Source organism: Podarcis bocagei, assembly GCF_964188305.1.
Source record: "Podarcis bocagei genome assembly, chromosome: 6".
NCBI classification, from domain to species: domain Eukaryota; kingdom Metazoa; phylum Chordata; class Lepidosauria; order Squamata; family Lacertidae; genus Podarcis; species Podarcis bocagei.
Genome location: NC_138130.1, coordinates 10,172,764 through 10,193,111, shown reverse-complemented (window position 1 = coordinate 10,193,111; position 20,348 = coordinate 10,172,764). Strand labels below are relative to the sequence as shown.

Genomic DNA, 20,348 nt, shown 5'->3' with positions numbered 1-20,348 from the left:
TTAGGACAGATATGTTATTAACAAGCAAGCAGCCACATATGTATAGCACCCACCAAGTGAGCTGAAGCTCCTCTAACTGAACAAGCTAACCGACAGGCTTGCTCTTCCTCATCTTAAAGATACAGTATTGTGTATGATCACAGGGTATGCTTGCAAAGGGGGCTGCAGAGCAGGAGACAAGCATGGAAATGGGGGGTGGTCTGCGTCAAAGAAAGTTGATAAAAGGAGGGAGGAGGAGGGAGGGAAAAGGGGGTGAGGGTGATAACAATATGAGGGGGAGAGAGAGAGAGAGAAAGAAAGAGAGAGAGAGCATTTGCAGAATGGGGGTGAAGCTAAAAGCAGAGGCATGGAAGTCTTTACAGAATAGGAGAGGATGGTGGCTTCATGACTGGGCAGAAGGCAAAAGAAGGCTTCAGAAATGGGCTTGGAAAATATAATAATATAATAATTATTATTTATTATTTATACCCCGCCCATCTGCCTGGGTTCCCCCATCCACTCTGGGCGGGTTCCAGCTGAATATTAAAACAACAAAAATATTAAAAACAACACAGCATCAGACATTTAAAACTTCCCTAAGCAGGGCCGCCTTCAGTTCTCTTTTAAAAGTAAAATAGTTGTTTATTGTCTTGACATCTGCTGGGAGGAATAATAATAATGTGAAAAGTGAGCTTTATAATTGCATGGGGTGAAAAGGGGAAGCTTTAGGGATTGGTGGAGGAATGGCAGAGGGCTTGGCGAGTGCTCAACCAAGGGGTACAGCCCCTAGCAAGGTGTGATATCTTTCTGGTTGCAGAGTGTGATATGTATATTCTACAAGCGCATCCATACTCCCAAATATTATACTTTAGAAAGCAATGTGAGCATTGTATTAATAAACCCAGGCTTTCCTGCAAAAGAAAAAGTATGTTTATTTCAAAAGTAATCACATTAGGATAAATATTTTAATGTTTCAACTTCAAACCGTTTACACTTGAGCAGCCCCATTGATTCCAGTGGGGCTGGTTTCTAAAACTGCTTGTAAGAGATTTAAGGCGCTGCTGTGTCTAACTTATCCATATGCATTTAGGTAAATGTTTCCACAGAGCAAACAGCTTATGAATATGAAAGCAAATGTTTGTCTACTGAGTCAATATTTTAATAGTGGAATATTTTCCAGTGCATCCAGGATGCAAAATAAATATAGCTGCAGCCTGAAAGTTACGGGCCCTTGTTTACCCACTTGTAAGTCCTAATGTGTTAAATAGGCCTTACTCTCAAGTAACTGCATAGGATTGTAGCCTGAATCTGTGTGGGTGTTGGTTTTAATATTGTGTTAATCATGTTTAGATTTTTTTTTATGGACTGCTGTGCACACATGACTTAGTGTGAGAGTCTGCTTGCCTATGGATGTGTCAGGCAGTATTAATCTTTTGCAGTTTCTTCCCCACTGATTTGCAAACTGCTTTTAAATAAAAAACAGAATTAAAAGCCTCTTGTAGTTCTGTTTACTGGGGTTTGTGTGTGTTTTTTGTTGCTGAATCATAGTACAACTACAGTGGCATGATGTCTGAAGTTAAGCATGGACTTTACCTCAGTGGTCAGGTGCTGTTATTTTTACAGCTGTTGTAATAATGCTGTGCTGCTGCAATGACCACTTTACACACACACAGAGTCATAGTTGTCAACTTACAGATTTGAAAATAAGGGACCAGCAGCCTCGAAAATAAGGGATTTTGCTTAGCTTATGCAAAAATTCGGCACTGATGGAGCCATGCTGTTTTGGCTGCGACTGACTGTGTTTTGCAGGGGGCTGGACTGGATGATCCTAAGGGTCTACAACTCCGACCAAAGAAGAGGGGCAGACAAAACTGATGAACGACATTCAAGATGGCAAAGCTTACAGGCAGAATTAGAAACCAGGAAGAGGACCTCTTTAATAAAGAATGGGGAAAGTTTATAATTTAGTTGAAAAGCTATTGTAAAGAGTTACATACATTGGTAGGATTAACAGAAAACTTGTAGTAAAAATTTGAACTATGGATGGACAAATGATTTATAAAAATAGAGTTATGAAAGGGATGCAAAGGGGGAAATCACTGCATTAAGATGCTGCACTGGTTGGAGGGGATGCTAAGCAGCACGTCGGGGCTGCCGCCGTCCTGGTGCAAGGAGTTCCATCGGCCCTTCCCCACCCAAGAGAGAGGGAGGGAGAGAGACTCTCGCCCACGCCGCCCGCGAGCCCGGCATGAGGCGGTTGCGGTGCTGCAGCGGCCGCTGAAGCGCCGCCCTTCTGCGTCCCTCCCCATCGCCTCCTCTTCCTCCTCCCTCAGGCTGCCTCCTCAGCCGCCGCTGCCGCCTCCGGCTTCCCCTGGCAGCGCGGCGGAAGTCTCGCAAGAGAGGGGCTGCCTGCCTGCCCGCTGCCACCCGTCTCCTCACCACATGTCCCTGAGGGGGAAAAGGGAGAGACGGAAACACGACAGCTCGTGCGCACACGCTCTCTCGCGGCGGAGGACCCCGAGCCGCTGATTCCCCCCCAAGCCGGGCGAGCATGAAACCCGTGAAATTTAAGGGACATCATCAATAAGGGAGAACAGCGGGACACAGCGCTGGGATAAGGGAGTTTCCCGCCAAATAAGGGACGGTTGACATCTATGCACAGAGTCCCCCACCATCAGATGGAAGGGAGTTCCCAGCTCACATCCCTCAGTTCAACCCACCCACCTTCCCCTTTGAAGAAGTTATTTAGACTTAGTCCAGCCTTTCGCTTCCCTGGGTCTCCCTGAGTCCTCTTAAGGTAGCGTGGTTTGTGGCTTCCAGGCAACAGGGGTGTTAAAATGAGAAGGGACCGAAAAAGTTTTATGAAACAGGATCTAAGGTTTAGTAAGACAACAATATGGAGTTTTAAGAAAAGATGTTCTATGTAAAAGTCATAGAAAACCAGCCCCCAGCAAAGCAAAAGAACAAGTAGATGGTAAAACGTAATTGGTTGCCCCATCTCTAAGCACAACCCTTCGTCTCCTCTCTCCCAATTTTTGGGTATCTCTTGAGTTCCTCCTTGTACAAGCACCTCCAAGCAGTGCAGGACTGACGTATAATCTAAACGAGCTATAGCTTAGGGCCCCACTCTCTTGGCCCCCCCCCCCCAAAAAATGTAAAGGAAACAAAACTGGATGTACATTTCCAAAACCGAAGATAAAAAATAAAATAAAACCTACATACAGCAACAGTGTTTTGTGTTGTGTAGGCTTCTATGATGTAAGTAACGGGCCCCACCTGCTAGCCTGCTCCCTAAAATATCGCTGGTTTGCACATTTCTATATCAATTACTTTGACCTATAGTGGTACCTCGGGTTAAGAACTTAATTCGTTCTGGAGGTCCGTTCTTAACCTGAAACTGTTCTTAACCTGAAGCACCACTTTAGCTAATGGGGCCTCCCGCTGCCGCCGCGCGATTTCTGTTCTCATCCCGAAGTAAAGTTCTTAACCTGAGGTACTATTTCTGGGTTAGTGGAGTCTGTAACTTGAAGCATCTGTAACCTGAAGCGTCTGTAACCTGAGGTACCACTGTATTTTGTTGTGTGCAAATGGCTTTAGATACCTATTAGGTCCATAAATTACCATATAGCATATATTCAACACAAAAAACTGTGACAATTTGTTGTTGACAAAGGACAGCTGGACATATAAAGGGCCCCATTACCTTCAGTAGTTTAGGGCCTCATCAAACCTAAACCCAGCCCTGCCTCCAAGTCAGATACCAGGAGTTTGACCCCCTGCAGTTTAAAGGACCCAGGGCAACAGTTTGGATGGTCTATTCGCGCTGCATCACCTTCGGTGGGATGGACATCCACGTGCGTATTCCACAGAAAGAAATGCCATGTGAATATGTAGCATCCTCTCCTGCGTGCAAATGCTGGCTATCTGCCTTGCGTTGCTTTCAAGAGAAAGTGCACATTGCAGCTGAGAGGCAGAGAGCATTTGCACCAGGCTGCACAAATGCATGCTCAGCCACAAGGAGAGGAAATGGCACGGTCCACATTTCTTTAACAAATTGCAAGCACAGAAGAGCATTTTTTTAAGGCATCAGAATGTTTCCCAGGCTTATTAAGTGGCTGGCGGCTTCGCCACGGAAGTGACAGGAGTACCACTTCATTTTAAACTGAACTTGTGCTGAAGTATACCCTTCTTGCCCTTTGCATAGGCAGCGTTATTTGATTTCGCTCAGATATTTAATGCTTCATTGTTGCTTTGTATGAGAGCAGCGCACAATCTAATTTCTATTGATCAAAGCAGTTTACAAAACGAATCCCTGCAAGCAAATCCCACTCAAATTATCACTAGTAATTTTGAAAGTAGCACTTTTAGATTTACAAAATCCCAATTAGCAGTGCAGGCAGAATTAGAGATATTCTACTGAGGTTAGTAAAAGTCTATATTTAAAAAGACTAATAACGCCCTATGTAGATGTCTTGACTGAAAGCACAAATACTTGCTTTTAAACTACAATATTGCCCAACGTTGCATTTATTTTTTCAAGTGTTTTTGTGTTTGTTTATTACTCCCCATGGAACATCTTGAAGCAATTTCACAAAACGTATGCAAAGACCATTGACACTTGCTAGAAATTTTTCAGCACAAGTGTAACATGATGGCGATATTCTGTCCCAGTGAGTGGCCAAACTGCAGCATTTTACTGGGCCAATCCTTTTATTTCCTTATCTACCTTGAGCAGTTTGATACGGAAGGTAGGATCTGCAATCAGGCCACTGCAGTTTTTAAACTTGGCAATTGGAGATGAGGGGTAAAAACTCTCAGAAATCCAAACCTTTTAGTATATTGAATATGGAGAGCCCTAAATTGCTTGCAAAATAATTTAGCCACTATGGCATGGCCAGACAAAAGGAGTATTTCCTGTAGTAAGAGCTAACTGGAAGAGATAGCAGCAAATTCCTTAATGGAGGTGGTGGTGATTTAAAAACTGGATTGCATGTGTATGTTCCTCATCAATTAATCTTAGACTATACTCCTAACTGGTCTAAAGTCCAAACCCAATTGGACCCAGCATCAGCACATGACAGCTTCTGGCCACTGTAGGTCCCCAGCAGGATGGCGAACAGACAACTAGCTCTGCCATTTTCATTACCCACAATGCCCTGGAAAGCTGTATCACAGACACGGTATGGAATTAAAATGGCAGCTCCTAGTAGTTCTGCATCTGCCTGTTGCGTGTTGAGGTCCCCAAGCCACGCCCATCACACATCAATTTTTGTTTAAGGTTTTTGGCATGATTTTGGCCACAACTTTATTTAAATACACACATGGGAGTGGTTGCTTAGGAATTGGTTACGACTATCTGTCCTTGCCCAGGGGACAGAACTGACTTCCGGATTCCAGCGGAAGCCAGTCAGGGAAACAATTTTGGGGAGAAATGAAGCTGGGCATCAGTCCCTCACTTCTCACCCGCATGCTCCTGGGGGCTTGCACAGCCCAAGTCCGATGCCAGGGACTAGGACAAAAAGGATGGCAAGCCCCTGGATTCCTTTAATGGAAATCCCTTTCCGCACCACCATTGGAGGGGTAGGCACTTACCCCTCCACCAACCAATTTTTAACCAATGCCTAACCGCCAACCTTACAAGTTGTGACGATTTGCTACGCAGTAGGCAAAAACCAAATGGCACCAGCCAATCAGCCAGATGGACAAAACTCCTACCAGGCCCCTGCCTCAAAAGCAGACGACCCCGTGACAGGCATAGCAAGGTCAAGCAAACACCCCCTCCCCAATTGGCGGTGCAAACAGCCAAGAGGACGCCCAAAGCTGGGCATCCAGCATTTAAAACCTCTGACCCCCTCCTCCAAATTGGCAACAAGCAAATCTCCCCAGCAACCCAATTTAACCAATCTCTGCCTGGGTCTCTCCAAACATCCGCCCAGCAACAATGGGGTGGCCTGTATCCCCCACCGCAACACGTGCTCTCTGCTAGGGAGAACACGTTTTGTTCTCACCACAGTCAGATGAAACGCACTGGGATTCGTCCACAAAGGAGGAGTGTCACCAACATAGGAGATACCCCACTATAATGGACTTTGCTGAAGGATCCCATATACAGCCTGCCCTGGTATCTGTAGTGGGCCTTTTGAATTCATCACAACAGTAGTGGGCATTAGTAGATGACATGGTTGGGCAGCCCTGCTTACCTGACCTCTGCTTACCAGGGGGGGGAGCCGACAACAAGGTCAGCAAGGTGCAAACACACCGTTGAGCCAATCTGGCACTCTCGCACCGCACTGACCTCACAACCACCTTTTCCCCTATCCTCCTCTACCTCCTGGTAAGCAGCAGGCATGCAACCAAGCCTTTATGGCATATTTTAAAGTGTAGGGCTGTAATCACCGTAACTCTGATGATGATCATTTACAGTGGTGCCCCGCAAGACGAATGCCTCGCAAGACGGAAAACTCGCTAGACGAAAGGGTTTTCCGTTTTGGAGGTGCTTCGCAAAACGAATTTCCTATGGGCTTGCTTCACAAGAGGACAATGTCTTGCAAGTTCCTGCTGGTTTTTTTCCCTTTCCCCCCCTTTTTCTAAGCCGCTTATCAGCTGATCCGATCAGCAGATAAGCCGCTAAAAGCCGCTAATAGCGCTAATCCGCTAATCCTTCAATGGGCTTGCTTCGCAAGACGAAAAAAACGCTAGACGAAGAGACTCACAGAACGGATTCTTTTCGTCTTGCGAGGCACCACTGTAGGCCTGAACACAGGACAACATCAAATGGCTAATCCTTCAATGGGCTTGCTTCGCAAGACGAAAAAAACGCTAGACGAAGAGACTCACAGAACGGATTCTTTTCGTCTTGCGAGGCACCACTGTATTAGACTTCTTAGACAACTTGTACACAAGGCCTCTGAGTGACTTGCAGCGTATTTTTCACAAACAACAACCACAACCACAACCATAAGCATAAGTAAGCAAAAATGCATTATAATATTGTTACCCTGTTGGAAAGACAGTGTGTTTTAAGTGCATTAGGGACGCGGGTGGTGCTGTGGGTAAAACCTCAGCGCCTAGGGCTTGCCGATCGCATGGTCGGCGGTTCGAATCCCCGCGGCAGGGTGAGCTCCCGTCTTTCGGTCCCAGCTCCTGCCCACCTAGCAGTTCGAAAGCACCCCTAAGTGCAAGTAGATAAATAGGTACCGCTTTCTAGCGGGAAGGTAAACGGCGTTTCCGTGTGCTGCACTGGTGCTGGCACGCCAGAGCAGCTTCGTCACGCTGGCCACGTGACCCGGAAGTGTCTGCGGACAGCGCTGGCCCCCGGCCTCTTAAGTGAGATGGGCGCAACCCTAGAGTCGGACACGACTGGCCCATACGGGCAGGGGTACCTTTACCTTTAAGTGCATTATACAAATGTGACACCAGATGGCGATTGTGAGCTTATGGCAAATTCAATATATATTTCTAAAGCATTTTCACAGCGTTTTTTTTTATACGTGTCTAGATTCCACATTGGTTTACGCTGGCTCTTTCTTATTGGAAAAGCATAGCAGAGGCACCGTGCAATCCTAACCATGTTTACCAAACAAAACAAAACCTTGCCTTTGAATTCTCTGCTTCTGGCTGCTTAAAAAAAAAAGGTGATTTTACGTTCTTGTATTTTAATGGTTTTGCTGGCTTGGGCCCTTTTTTGTAATTGTTTAATGCTGTTTTTAGGATTCATGTTTTCGTTACTTATGCACACACCTGTGTGTACATGCGCAAATATACACACAGACACAGCGGTAACTACTGGGTGTCTAGTAACTTTTATAAATAAATAAAGTAAATAAGCTATACTGAATTTGCATTACTCTGGAGCACCGCCCCTTTAAAATCCCACCACTTGTCTTGTGTAGCAGGGCTTTTGCAATCATCAAACTCACTTTAGTACTGAACTCGTGCCAGAGAAGCATTTGCCTTCCTTGGGAGCCTTAGCTGTGTGCATTTGTACTTTGGCATCGCCTGGAAGGTTATTTGCTGCCGTCCTGAGCAATGCTAGGTGAAAGTCAACACCTGCCAGATGTGGCTTCATTCCCTGTGCTTGGACAAAGAGACCAAGGGTTGAACAATCTCTGGGGTGAAGGCCTGCGCTGGGCAGAATGAGTTCCAGCCCCAGGAACGCTCCATCTGTTACAAGCCACTCGTGCCATCTTTCAGAGTGATTAGGAAGCTTGATTCCTGTTGCATTTCAACTGTTTCTTGTAAGGTACATTTCCTCCTGATGTGGATACGAAGGATTTAAAATTACTCGTCCCCCTAAAAAAAAAAAAGCAACAACAATCCATAATTGAATGTTAACAGATTCTGTGGTGCAACCCAAACTAGTCTACAAGCAGGAGAAAGAGCTCATGGTCTTGTTCATATCTGAGGCTTACAAGATGATGATGATTTATTAGATTTGTACACTACCCTTCGTCCGAAGATGTGACTCTTAATTAAGGGTAGGTGGTGGTGGAATTTAATCCACTGCACGTTTAATGGCAAGCCTACCTAATTAGGGTTTTCCAAAACAATACAGTATGTGAACTGAAACACAGCTATCCTTCAAAATTTGCACTTCTCCAAATTTAGTGGTGCAGTTCTCCAGTCAAGCAGCACGTCCAAAAATACTACATATACTGTAGTAAACTGCGCATAAAAGTGCACATGGTAATGAAAATAAAGTATTAACATGCATAAAATGCATGTCGCTTTGCAAAACTGCATATATTTGGGGAAATTGCATACAAACCAAAATTCCAAGAAAGATCAAGTCACAATCCTAAAGTATACTTGAATTTGGAGTTTAGATTTTTGATTTCAGGTATTTAAATACACGACACTAGAATATTTTGTTTTAGATTGCAGTCACATAACACTATTAATATTGAATTTTCATAGCAACAACAACAAAATCTCTTTACACAAATGTTTGACTGTTTTGCCACCTCTAGATGAACTATTTATTCATCCAATGATTTGTTTGCTGGGAAGTTAGACGATTTGTGTCAAGCAAATATTATCCCATACTTCCTTTATTGCAAATAAATAAATAAATAAATAAAATAAAATCTTGGAGGAAAGAGGTTTGTTGCACTTGAGTTTCAAACCAACTTTCATTGCACTACTTGAATTTGTGTTTAGAGAAGCCTAGCTACAAAAGCAAATATAATTGTTAACATTTTGGAACAGAGGGAGAGAAATGTCTGAAACCTGAAAAACACCATTTTTTTAAAAAAGGCAAATGTAGTCTGTCTAAGTGAACTAACTTCTAAATTAATTTTTGTCAAAACGAGAGTTACATTTTTATTATTGGAGGGTAGAGCGGAACGTTAGTGTGGATGACTACAGTTGCAAATTTAGTGCTTAACTGATAAGAGATTCATTAGCTCATCACTTCACATTATGTTTGTGACACAGTCTATCTATGGATGATGGAAGGTAGAGGGAAGTAGCAGTTTCTATAGGTACCGAAAGCCGTTTGCCCTTGGTAGAATTTAGCGGTGATATTTATCCTGCCTGTACCATTCTGCCTCCAGAGCAGTCTTACCTGCTTGTCTGCAAGTGTCCATCTGACGGGAGCCTGAGGCAAAGCCAGGCAGTCCCTAGGTGCAGCGTGGCTAGGCAACAGCAGCAAATCACCTCCCCACTCGCATGTACGTTCTCTCTGGCTCCCTTTCCTTTCCACACTTCAGCAGCTGTGTGTAGCATGATAAATTGGGAGGGGGCATGACAGATGTAGGAAAAGCGAGGGCTAATAAGAACTTCAGCTTTCAGGGGTGCGGGAACGACTCTGATGGTGCCCATTGTGCCATGTGTGTTTTTAATGCACACGGTGGCAAAGGGGGGAAATGGACAGTGCCAACAGACATATGTGATTTGTTGTCCGTATATAAAGTGGTTAAGAGAAGTACTGTGAATGTCTGAATCAAGTGTGTGTCTGGGTTGCAGATGTGTGTCTTGCGTTGTGCCCTGCCCTCCAGCCATCTGCCTCAATGGGTACCACCAGCTGCTCCTGACAAAAATCAGGTTGCAGTTCTGAAAGCTAATGGGTATATACAGTGGTACCTCAGGTTACATACACTTCAGGTTACATACGCTTCAGGTTACAGACTCCGCTAACCCAGAAATAGTACCTCGGGTTAAGAACTTTGCTTCAGGATGATAACAGAAATTGCACTGCGGCAGTGTGGCAGCAGCAGGAGGACCCATTAGCTAAAGTGGTACCTCAGGTTAAGAATAGTTTCAGGTTAAGAATGGACCTCCGGAACAAATTAAGTTCTTAACCTGAAGTACCACTGTATTAGTACATAGGGATATGGGTGGCACTGTGGTCTAAACCACTGAGCCTCTTGGGCTTGCTGATCGGAAGATGGGCAGTTTGAATCTGTGCGACGGGGTGAGCTTCCATTGCTCTGTCCCAGCTCCTGCCTACCTAGCAGTTCGAAAGCATGCCAGTGCAAGTAGATAAATAGATAACGCTGTAGCGGGAAGGTAAACGGTGTTTCCATACGCTCTGGTTTCCATCACAGTGTCCCGTTGTGCCAGAAGCAGTTTAGTCATGCTGGCCACATGACTCGGAAAGCTGTCTGTGGAAAACGCCGTCTCCCTCGGCCTGAAAGCGAGATGAGCACCGCAACCCCATAGTCACCTTTGACTGGACTTAACCGTCCAGGGGTCCTTTACCTTTATATATTAGTATGAATATTTGCAAGAGCTTGTTTTGTTTTGTTGTTTTTTTGAAGCCTGAGTGCTATGTTCCCTCGATCAGGGTCTGCATATCAGCCAGGTGAGTGATCGGGACGAAAGTGGCTCTGGCCAAAGCATACACAAACCACAAACATGCACAGCCCTTGGGGACCATTGTGGGGACTGAGAGATGCCCATCATTAAAGGGACAGGCTTCTGGGTGGGTGTCAGATCTCAGAGAAAAGGACAATCTCAAAAAAGGACAGGGCGGGGACAGAAAGACTCATAAAGAGCTGGCAGGGACCCACAGGATCATGTAGCCCAGGCATGTCCAACTCCCAAGAGACTGTGACCAAAGTTGTTGTTGTTGTTGTTGTTGTTGTTGTTGTTGTTCTTCTTCTTCTTCTTCTTCTTCTTCTTCTTCTTCTTCTTCTTCTTCTTCTTCTTCTTCTTCTTCTTCTTCCCCCTTTTCTATCTGGATCACAGGATCCACAAGGGAGGACCCGCAATCGTGATCGACCAGTTGGACATGCCTGATCTAGTCCAATCCAGGAATATGCAGCACGACAAAGAGAACAGGTAGTGAACTATCATTAAACATCACAATATGATTTTCTCGTTGGAAAGTGGCTGAAGAGTCTCAAGCTGTCTTTGGCCTGAGGTGTCCCTTGAAGGGAAAGGTAGGGATCTTTCCCAGGAGATGCCAATTTAGACATGATCCAATGATTAGTGGAAGATGCTGGAGGATGCCTCATTGCTGCTGTCCAAGCATTAATTGATGCCGGCTAAGGGTGTCTCCTTGCACTGGATACAACAGAGTTTCCAGGGGCTAATTAGGATGGCGCTTACATGTGCCATTATGCACATCAGTTCTGGTGGGGAAATTCCCCTGAGCAGCAGCCGCTATTTGGCACAAATCACTAGAACTTTCTCTGAATACTTCACTTGAGCTTCCTCTAGATAAGTGATACTTAGCTTGGACATCTTCTGACCATTTACACTAGCACCATGTTCTTTGATCAGAGTGTAGCTAAAATTAATGCATAGTCTCAGGGCATGTGCAGAGTTCCAGCTGAATTGAGCTTCTTGGTAACAAAGCAGATTTGTTTTAATTAATAACCATATCAATGTTTTCATTGATTAACAGGTTGAGACCGCTGCCTTTTTTCTTTTTCTTGTTGTTTTTTTACCTGTAGGAGCATTTTTTTAATCCGGGGTGCTACAAGTTAAAGGTGTAATTTTTATTTTCTGATTGCCTTTCTGGCTTGGGCAAATTGCCAAAATTTGGGAAAGCAAAAATGCTAAAGAGGGGCTTGTGTTTGCTGAACAGTAACTGATCTTGCAGTTGCTTCACGATCTCAAGGAAAGCACCTAAAATATTGCATACCTCCAACGCTTTAAAGATGAAAATTGTGTACAAGGGGGTCCGTAATGTCACACCCTGGGTGCTTTCCTGCGAGACTCTTCCCACTCTTTTAAGGAACTCTGCAACAGCATGCCTTCTCAAATCGGATGTGTGTGTAAACTGGCCCAAAATGTTCCACTTAGTTGCAGTTGAAAAACATGGAGCAACTATTCGCATAGGTGTGTGCATGTGCGTGGAATGATGTAAAGGAAGCCTAGCATTGACATTGTGTGCACATATTTACTTTCACATGAACTAGTCAAAACTTTGCATCATCCCTACTTTCCCACACCCCACCTAGGGATAACTGAGGAAATCAATGTATGTGAATTCTAATGCCAGCTGACCAGATCTGTACCTGCTGTCATAATGTGCAGGTCAAAATGAAATGATCCTCCGGATTTCATACTTTTCTGAATTTTGCATTAGCTGGCTCCTTAAAAAACACACAAAAAACACATAACACAGCACCACTGTGCATCTGCAAATACCTTCATAGATACATACACCAAAATTTGGTACAAGTTTTCATCCGGCTTTTGAAATCCACAGATTGATGCAGAAAAGGGTTAGAACAGGTTTATGAATGTGAAACTGATGTGGACTGAAAGCAGGCTGATCCATCTGTTCCTATCCTCACCTGAGAGATATTTGAAAATTATTATTATTATTATTATTATTATTATTATTATTATTATTTCTAAGACCCTGGGGCAGAGGGCCAAAGTCATGGAGAAAAATCCTCATGTGCTTTTGTGCACACTATAAGGATGTTTTGAAACACCATTCCACAATATCTCCCCAAAAGGCCAAATGGGGACAACCGGACATAGATTCCAGAAAATAGATACTGTCTATTCCTATGTTGAAACAAGCAAACAGAATAGAATAGAATAGAATAGATTCTTTATTGTCATTACACAAGTGCAACATTGTACAAAGTGCAACGAAATTGGATGCCATCCCTTAAAACATCAAAAGCAAAACAACAACAACAACCAAACAATCCACATTCCAGCCACACCCACACCACACCCATCAAACTCCCAGGTCACACTATCGAGTTACAGCATTCAAAAAGGCCACAGCTCTTGGATAGAAACTGTTTTTCAGTCTATTTGTCTTTGACTTGATGTTTCTATATCTCCTGCCAGAAGGCAGTAGTGCAAACAGACCGTGTCCCGGGTGAGATGAATCCTGCAGGATGTTATTTGCTTTCCTAAGACAACGGGAACCGTACAGTTCTTCCAAAGATGGGAGAGGATGACCAATAATCCTTTGGGCTGTGGTTATGACCTTCTGGAGCACCTTCCTCTCCCTAGCTGTACAACTGGAGAACCAAGCACAAATACAGTATGTAAGAATGCTCTCTATGGAGCCTCGGTAGAAGCACACCAGCAGTCTCTCACTCAGATTGTTCTTCTTTAAAAGTCTGAGGAAATAAATTCTCTGCTGGGCCTTCTTCACCAGAGCAGTGGTATGTGCGCTCCAAGTCATGCCCTGATCGATAGCTACTCCCAAAAACCTGAATTCCGCCACCCTCTCCACCCGTTCCCCGTTGATATACAAGGGCTGAATGTCCGCCTTTTTTTTCCTGTAATCCACCACCAATTCCTTGGTCTTAGCCGTATTAAGAGCCAGATTGTTCTCTCCACACCAAACACAGAGCCGCTCCACCTCGTCCCGATAGGCGGACTCATCCCCTCCTGAAATGAGCCCTACCACCGTAGTGTCATCAGCAAACTTGATGATTTTGTTGCTGGAATAGATGGCTGTACAGTCATACGTATAGAGAGTGTAGAGCAGGGGACTCAACACACAACCCTGTGGTGAGCCGGTGTTAAGGCTAAGGGCTGTGGACATGTGTGACCCTACTCTAACCCTCTGAGAACGTTCTGACAAAAAATCCAAAACCCAGAGACAGGTGGAGTTGGAGAGTCCAATCGCCTCTAGCTTGGACACCAGTCTATGGGGGAGGATAGTGTTAAAAGCAGAGCTAAAATCCACAAACAGCAGCCTCACATAACTCCCCGGCTGCTCCAGATGGGACAGAGCAGCATGGAGAGTGGTATTGATGGCGTCTTCTGTGTCTATTCCTATGTTGAAACAAGCAAACAGTGCAGACAGTTGGAGCATATGAAGTTCTGGAACTCAGCAAACTTATTTCAGTTCGATTTATCAATCCATTAATTAGAAACCAGATTACTGATTTTATACAGATAATGAAATGAAGCAAGTCAATTTGATGGGGGCGAACAAGTCCAATTTTAATCAGAAAAGACAACTTTGAGTGGGACTCGACTCTCTTTTAATTGTGGTGGTTTCTCAGGGCGCCATCAGAAGAGATTCTCCTTCTACGCAATAGTCAAACTACTTCACTTTGACACACTTCAGCCCTGTTTATTTCATGGCCACAACACAAGGGATGATCGAATGTGCTTCAGGCACGGCATGTTGTGACATGAATGTAAAGAGATAATTCTCTTGTTTTATGAAATCAAGGTAACCAAGCAGTCACATTAGTGATAAATAATAAGCTAGATAACGTTCAGGCTTGTAACCGTTGAGTGTTCAGAAATGCTTTGAAATCCTTAAAGATCTCATATTCTTCCATGCCTAATCTTCCATGTCTGGGAGGTTTCACTTGGTTAGGGAGCATAGAAGCTTTCACTTTAATAAATGCAAGTCTTTGTCAGCCACTTGTGCCCATAGCTTGTGCATGTCCTGGAAGATTTTTTTTTTCACTTCAAAGAAGAGTCAAAATACTGTATCACATGCAGGTTTTGGAACTCCTCTCGTTTTCAAGTGTGATTTGCTGTGAAGCATTTGATGGGGAGCTGTTGAATGAAAAACTACTTGTGTGGTTCTTTATTTAGCTTCCTGTTTACGCAGTCAAAGGCAGCGGTTAATTAAATAAATGGTGCATCTATCAAGAAAATGGTGAAGTCCTTTGGATGCTACCAAGTATAATGTTGAGAGCAGAGACCATAATTTACGGTTAGATGTTCTGATGTCTGCAGCTGCTGACCAGGTTCTTGAGTCCAGACACAATTCTTCCCCCCCTTTAAAAAAGCCTTAATGGTGCTTCTCTGACTTTAGCACATCAAAGACAAGTCATAGCATTCTGATCTGAGCTTCTCTGGTCCACGGTTCATAGCAGAGGTGGGAAATCTGTGATCCTCCAGGTGTTGTTGGATGTATCCAACTTCCATCAACTTTAGGCATGCTGGCCGGGGTTGGGAGTTGCACCACAGGTCCCTGAACCCTGGACTGCAGGGATTGAATTTATACTTGCATCCCATTGTCCATCAGTGAATCTGTGGCATTGAGATGTGCCGCAAGCTGATGAGATACACGTTTCAAAGCTTTAAATGGCCAACATTTGGAAGGGAATCCGTTCAGTGCAAACTGAACCCAATTACACTTCATTTCCAAATAAGCTTCCATCGCTTTTGGGGGTAGGGTGGAAGACAGGGGGAAACATTAAGACTAAGTAGCATGGCTTAATGTGTTTTTCTTTGTGCAACACTTTGGTACACTTTGACCTACTTCTCATGGCCGACCTACATGCTACACCGGGAGATTTGATTAAATCTCCAAGTATGGGCTTTTGTTTTCTTGTTTTATGAAATGCTGTTGTGGGAAGGAGTTGATCAGGGGAAATGACTTGGTGGCTGCGGGTGTCGGTGCTTCCCCCACCTGTGCCACAGTCCCAAAATAAATCAGCTTTTTCTTTCTTTCTTTCTTTCTTTCTTTCTTTCTTTCTTTCTTTCTTTCTCTCTCTCTCTCACACACAAGCTTTTATTAGCTGCTTAGGGATTACAATGGGAGCTCTTGTATAGTTTGTGTACAGTTTTCTTCTCTAATGCAACTAGCTTGAAGAGGGATATATAGATTATTACGATTTTTTAAGACAATGAAGAGGATAAGGGTAAAATACCTGCTTGTAGTGCTTTCCTAATCAAATTGCTCAGAGGGAGAAAACATCTGGACTCCTGGCTCTCCTGATATAATGTGCAGTTTGGATTGAAGTAGTAAGCCTGTGTCTGTACTGTGACTCCCATTTTTCTGTCCCCATCACACCCTGGCAGAGCATTTCCATCACAACTACACTGATGGGACACACCACACACACCCTCCACCATCCAAAAAAGAAAAACACCCCGGACCATTAGGTACCCCTGACCATTAGGTCCAGTCACGGACGACTCTGGGGTTGTGTGCTCATCTCGCTCTATAGGTCGAGGGAGTGGGCGTTTGTCTGCAGACAGCTTCAGGGTCATGTGGCCAGCATGACTAAGCTGCTTCTGGTGAACCAGAGCAGTGCACGTAAATGCCGTTTACCTTCCCGCCAGAGTGGTACCTATTTATCTACTTGCGCTTTGATGTACTTTCGAACTGCTAGGTTGGCAGGAGCAGGGACATCTTAGACCACAGCGCCACCTGCACCCCTTTCTTAAACTTCAACTTTCTTAAACACCCACACAAAAACAAACATTCTAAATATGTGCTTCAAAGTATATCTTCTATCCAAATATGCACTGGTAGATGTATTTTGATTGATTTACTTTTCTGAGTTGACGATTGCATTGGTAGATGTGTGAAGCGAGAGAGCTGGTAGGTCTCGTAAGTTTCGATCGGCACATTCGTTCAAGAGAAGCTGATAGGTCACTTCATACTGGGATTTCCAAATTCCTCAAGCATCATCTCTAATGGCTGATGTCTTTCCCACATTCCAACAATGCACACAGCAATTCTAGGAACTGGGTAAAAACTGATGCATTTTTGTAGAAGCACAAATTGGCAGAAACCTGAGAGCTTTGGCAGTGGCCATTGAATGGGGATTGCTGGCTGCCACTGAACAGCTGCAAAGTGTTTGAGGGAAGAGCATAACTTTCAGGGGGGAAGTGGTAGTGGGGGGAAAGCAAGACCCTTTTCCTGATGGCATTTTTCTTCTGTCACCTCCCACAGCCCATTCCTGTGTTGTGTTGCAGAGAAAAGCAGCTGGAGGGTGGAGTTAGAGAGAGAGGGGGGGAGAGAGAGGGAGAGAGAGACTATCCATTCACCTCCCTTCTTTGCTAGCACTCTCCCAGTGGAGGTTTGTGTGAATGAGGCTCTGCCCCACCAGCTTCAGTCTGCCCTCATCTGCACCCAGTCCTTCCTGCACCCAGTCCAGTGGGTGGCACTGGCTGCCAGTTTCCTCCCCCTCAAGTGTCATGGATTGGTTGGATGCAGAAGAATGGTGGGAGGAACCAGCTGGGGAATCACACATGGAAGAAGGCTCAGATCCCAGGGAATGGTGGTGGGACAACAATGAGTAGGAAGAAGAGGAGGTGTCAGAAGCCGAGGAGGTAACAGGGCTTGGTGAGCTGGCAGAGAGACGTCCAGATTCAGGCTGAAGCAGGTGGGTGGAGGGTGGAAACCCAAGAGGTAGAGATGAGTCAGGCTGGTGAAGAGCCATGAGTGACTCCCCCTCCCGGTGATATAAGCTCCCCCTGATCTCCCAGAGCCAGAAGAGGCAGAAAAAGGGCAGAGGAGAGGTGGGCGATGCATGGTCACAGTCTCTGAATGCTTGGGGGGAACCCTGGAGAGGAGGGGATTTAGGCAGCAGTGCGGAGGTGGGGACCTTCAGTCTCAGCAACTGCTTCATGGGGGCAACACCTACCAGAGAAGAGTTGCTGTGCTCATTAGGTCTGACACTCCTGTGTTGATTGTTGTTTTTTTTAATTTTTTTGCTAAGAAATAGTTAACTCCAACTTGCTTGGTGTGATTTACTGCTGGCTCGCTCCTGACATCAAGTCTCAGTGTCTCAGAGAGCCAGTGTGGTGTAGTGGTTAAGAGCGATAGACTCATAATCTGGTGAACCAGGTTCGCTTCCCCGCTCCTCCACATGCAGCTGCTGGGTGACCTTGGGCTAGTCACACTTCTTTGAAGTCTCTCAGCCTCACTCACCTCACAGAGTGTTTGTTGTGGGGGAGGAAGGGAAAGGAGAATGTAGCCGCTTTGAGACTCCTTCGGGTAGTGATACAGCGGGATATCAAATCCAAACTCTTCTTCTTCTTCTGTAGAACTCAGCAGGGAGAAGGATGGGGACATAACTCGAATAAGCTGACTGCCTGTCATTGGTTCTGCCTCCACCTACTGTTGGTCTTCCTGCTTTCCACCCCACCAGTCCCAGTGGGCATCATTGAGCTTGCCTCTTGCTCTCTGCAGTATTTTGGTGACCAGCTCTGCAGCTGAGCACATTGTTCAGCTCTTCTAGGAACAAAATATGTACAGCATTTATGTCCTCTAATATCCTCTGAGGTCTTCTAGCAAGTCAGAAGACTATGTCCCAGTGGTCGTATCCTAGGGACTGGGAACTCTTACCTCACCACTGAATGGATTTCTAGAATAGCTTGCATGTTTTATTGTTTCCAGGTGTTAGTGGTTGTTCATACTTGCCCTCCTTCTATGGTTAACCAGTGACCTGACCTCTTCAGCTGAAACAGTTTATGCAGCAACTCTTTCTGACAAGGCAAAAAATGTATAGGAACTCAGCAGCTATACCTCATTTGTCAGTTTCTGTTGAATACGGGACAAACGTCACTGGAATATGGGGCAAATGATATCCATAGAATATCTCTGTGAGCTGCCCTTTGGTCTTCTAGGAATAGCTCAAGTAGGACTGTGATTTCCCAACAGAACACGCTAATAAGATCTTTCCATAGCTACTCTAGATTATTATTGATCACCTTTCCATTATCTTGGTTATCCACTCTTCTTTGGTTGGGACTTTTTCTTCCTTCCACTTCTGGGCAAGTAGCATTCTTGCGGCTGTTGTCATGTACATAAATAGTCTTTTTAATTCTTTTGGTATTTCATCTCCTGTTAACCCTAGTAAAAAGGCTTCTGGGTTTTTTTGGATAAAAGTTATCTTAAACATTTTTTTCAATTCATTATATATCATTACCCAGGAGTCTTTTACTATTTTACATGTCCACCACATGTGGTAGAAAGTACCTTCTTTATCTTTACACCTCCACTGGTATGTAGCAGTGACTCAGCTGGAAGGAGGTGCAGTCCTACCACGTTGTCTACAACTGCAAGATGTTAAAGGGAGCAGGGAAAGGAAAAAGAAACACAACCCCAAATGGAAATGAGACTGATGTTGTAGCCATGGAGTCAGCTTGTAGGCTCTACCACCAACCCCCGGCTCTTCTTCACTCAATCCCTTGCCCTGTTCTGTATTTCCAAATATATGTGATATTTAAAGATGGAGTACCCTCCACGTTTGGAGCATCAGAAATGGTCTTCTGCCCTTATCTGATAATGTTGAGCACCAAGTGGAATTTGGTGAAAATCCCTAATAGCGTGGAATCCATGGGGTGACGACCACACAACTCAGCTGTGCAAAAATCAAAAGCAATCTTCAATTTTGGCGAAATCCAGCCAGATTCATCGGAGGCTGGTGAGTGATATTGGAGCACTGGCGGGGGAGGAGGCATTTGGAATGGGAGAAGGACTGTTTCATTTTTGAGTGGACCATCCAGAAAAAGCCTGAGCTGTCCCCCACAAATACTGCCCTACTGGGTTTTAGAATAGGCTCCCATCTTTCCAAGATCAGGAAGTGGGTGGCGCTGTGGGTTAAACCACAGAGCCTAGGGCTTGCCAATCAGAAGGTCGGCAGTTCGAATCCCCACAACGGGGTGAGCTCCCGTTGCTCGGTCCCTGCTCCTGCCAACCTAGCAGTTCAAAAGCACGTCAAAGTGCAAGTAGATAAATAGGTACCACTCCGGTGGGAAGGTAAACAGCGTTTCCGTGTGCTGCTCTGGTTCACCAGAAGCGGCTTAGTCATGCTGGCCACATGACCCGGACGCTGTATGCCGGCTCCCTCGGCCAATAAAGTGAGATGAGCGCCGCAACCCCAGAATCAGGCATGACTGGACCTAATGGTCAGGGGTCCCTTTACCTTTACCATCTTTCCAAACTTGTCCATCTCTAGCCTTTAGAATAGGGATGAAGACCCTGTGCCCCCGCCCCCGAGCCTGTTAGTCTCCATCTCCTGACAGTCCCAGCCAGAATGGCCAATGGACAAAAGTGAAGGGAGGGGTGGTCCATCAATTTCCCATCCCTGCTCATATGAACTTTAAAATGTGCATCTCCACAGCTGCATGCAATACTTGAGCCAGTTCTGGTGAGTCGTGTTCTTCCAGCACAAAAGCTGACACCTCTGATATCTTTCCATTCAAACCCAGGCATTGTGGTGGCAAGTGAATTC

At 45.0% G+C, this 20,348-nt stretch overlaps 1 long non-coding RNA gene across 1 annotated transcript; it reads left to right on the top strand.

Moving 5' to 3' along the window:
* Window positions 1-10,974: 10,974 nt before the first annotated feature.
* Window positions 10,975-18,444, top strand: LOC308589527. Its single transcript, XR_014009356.1, has 4 exons — window positions 10,975-11,043; window positions 11,184-11,262; window positions 17,060-17,186; window positions 18,157-18,444. It is a non-coding gene; the product is annotated as an uncharacterized lncRNA (long non-coding RNA).
* Window positions 18,445-20,348: the final 1,904 nt, after the last annotated feature.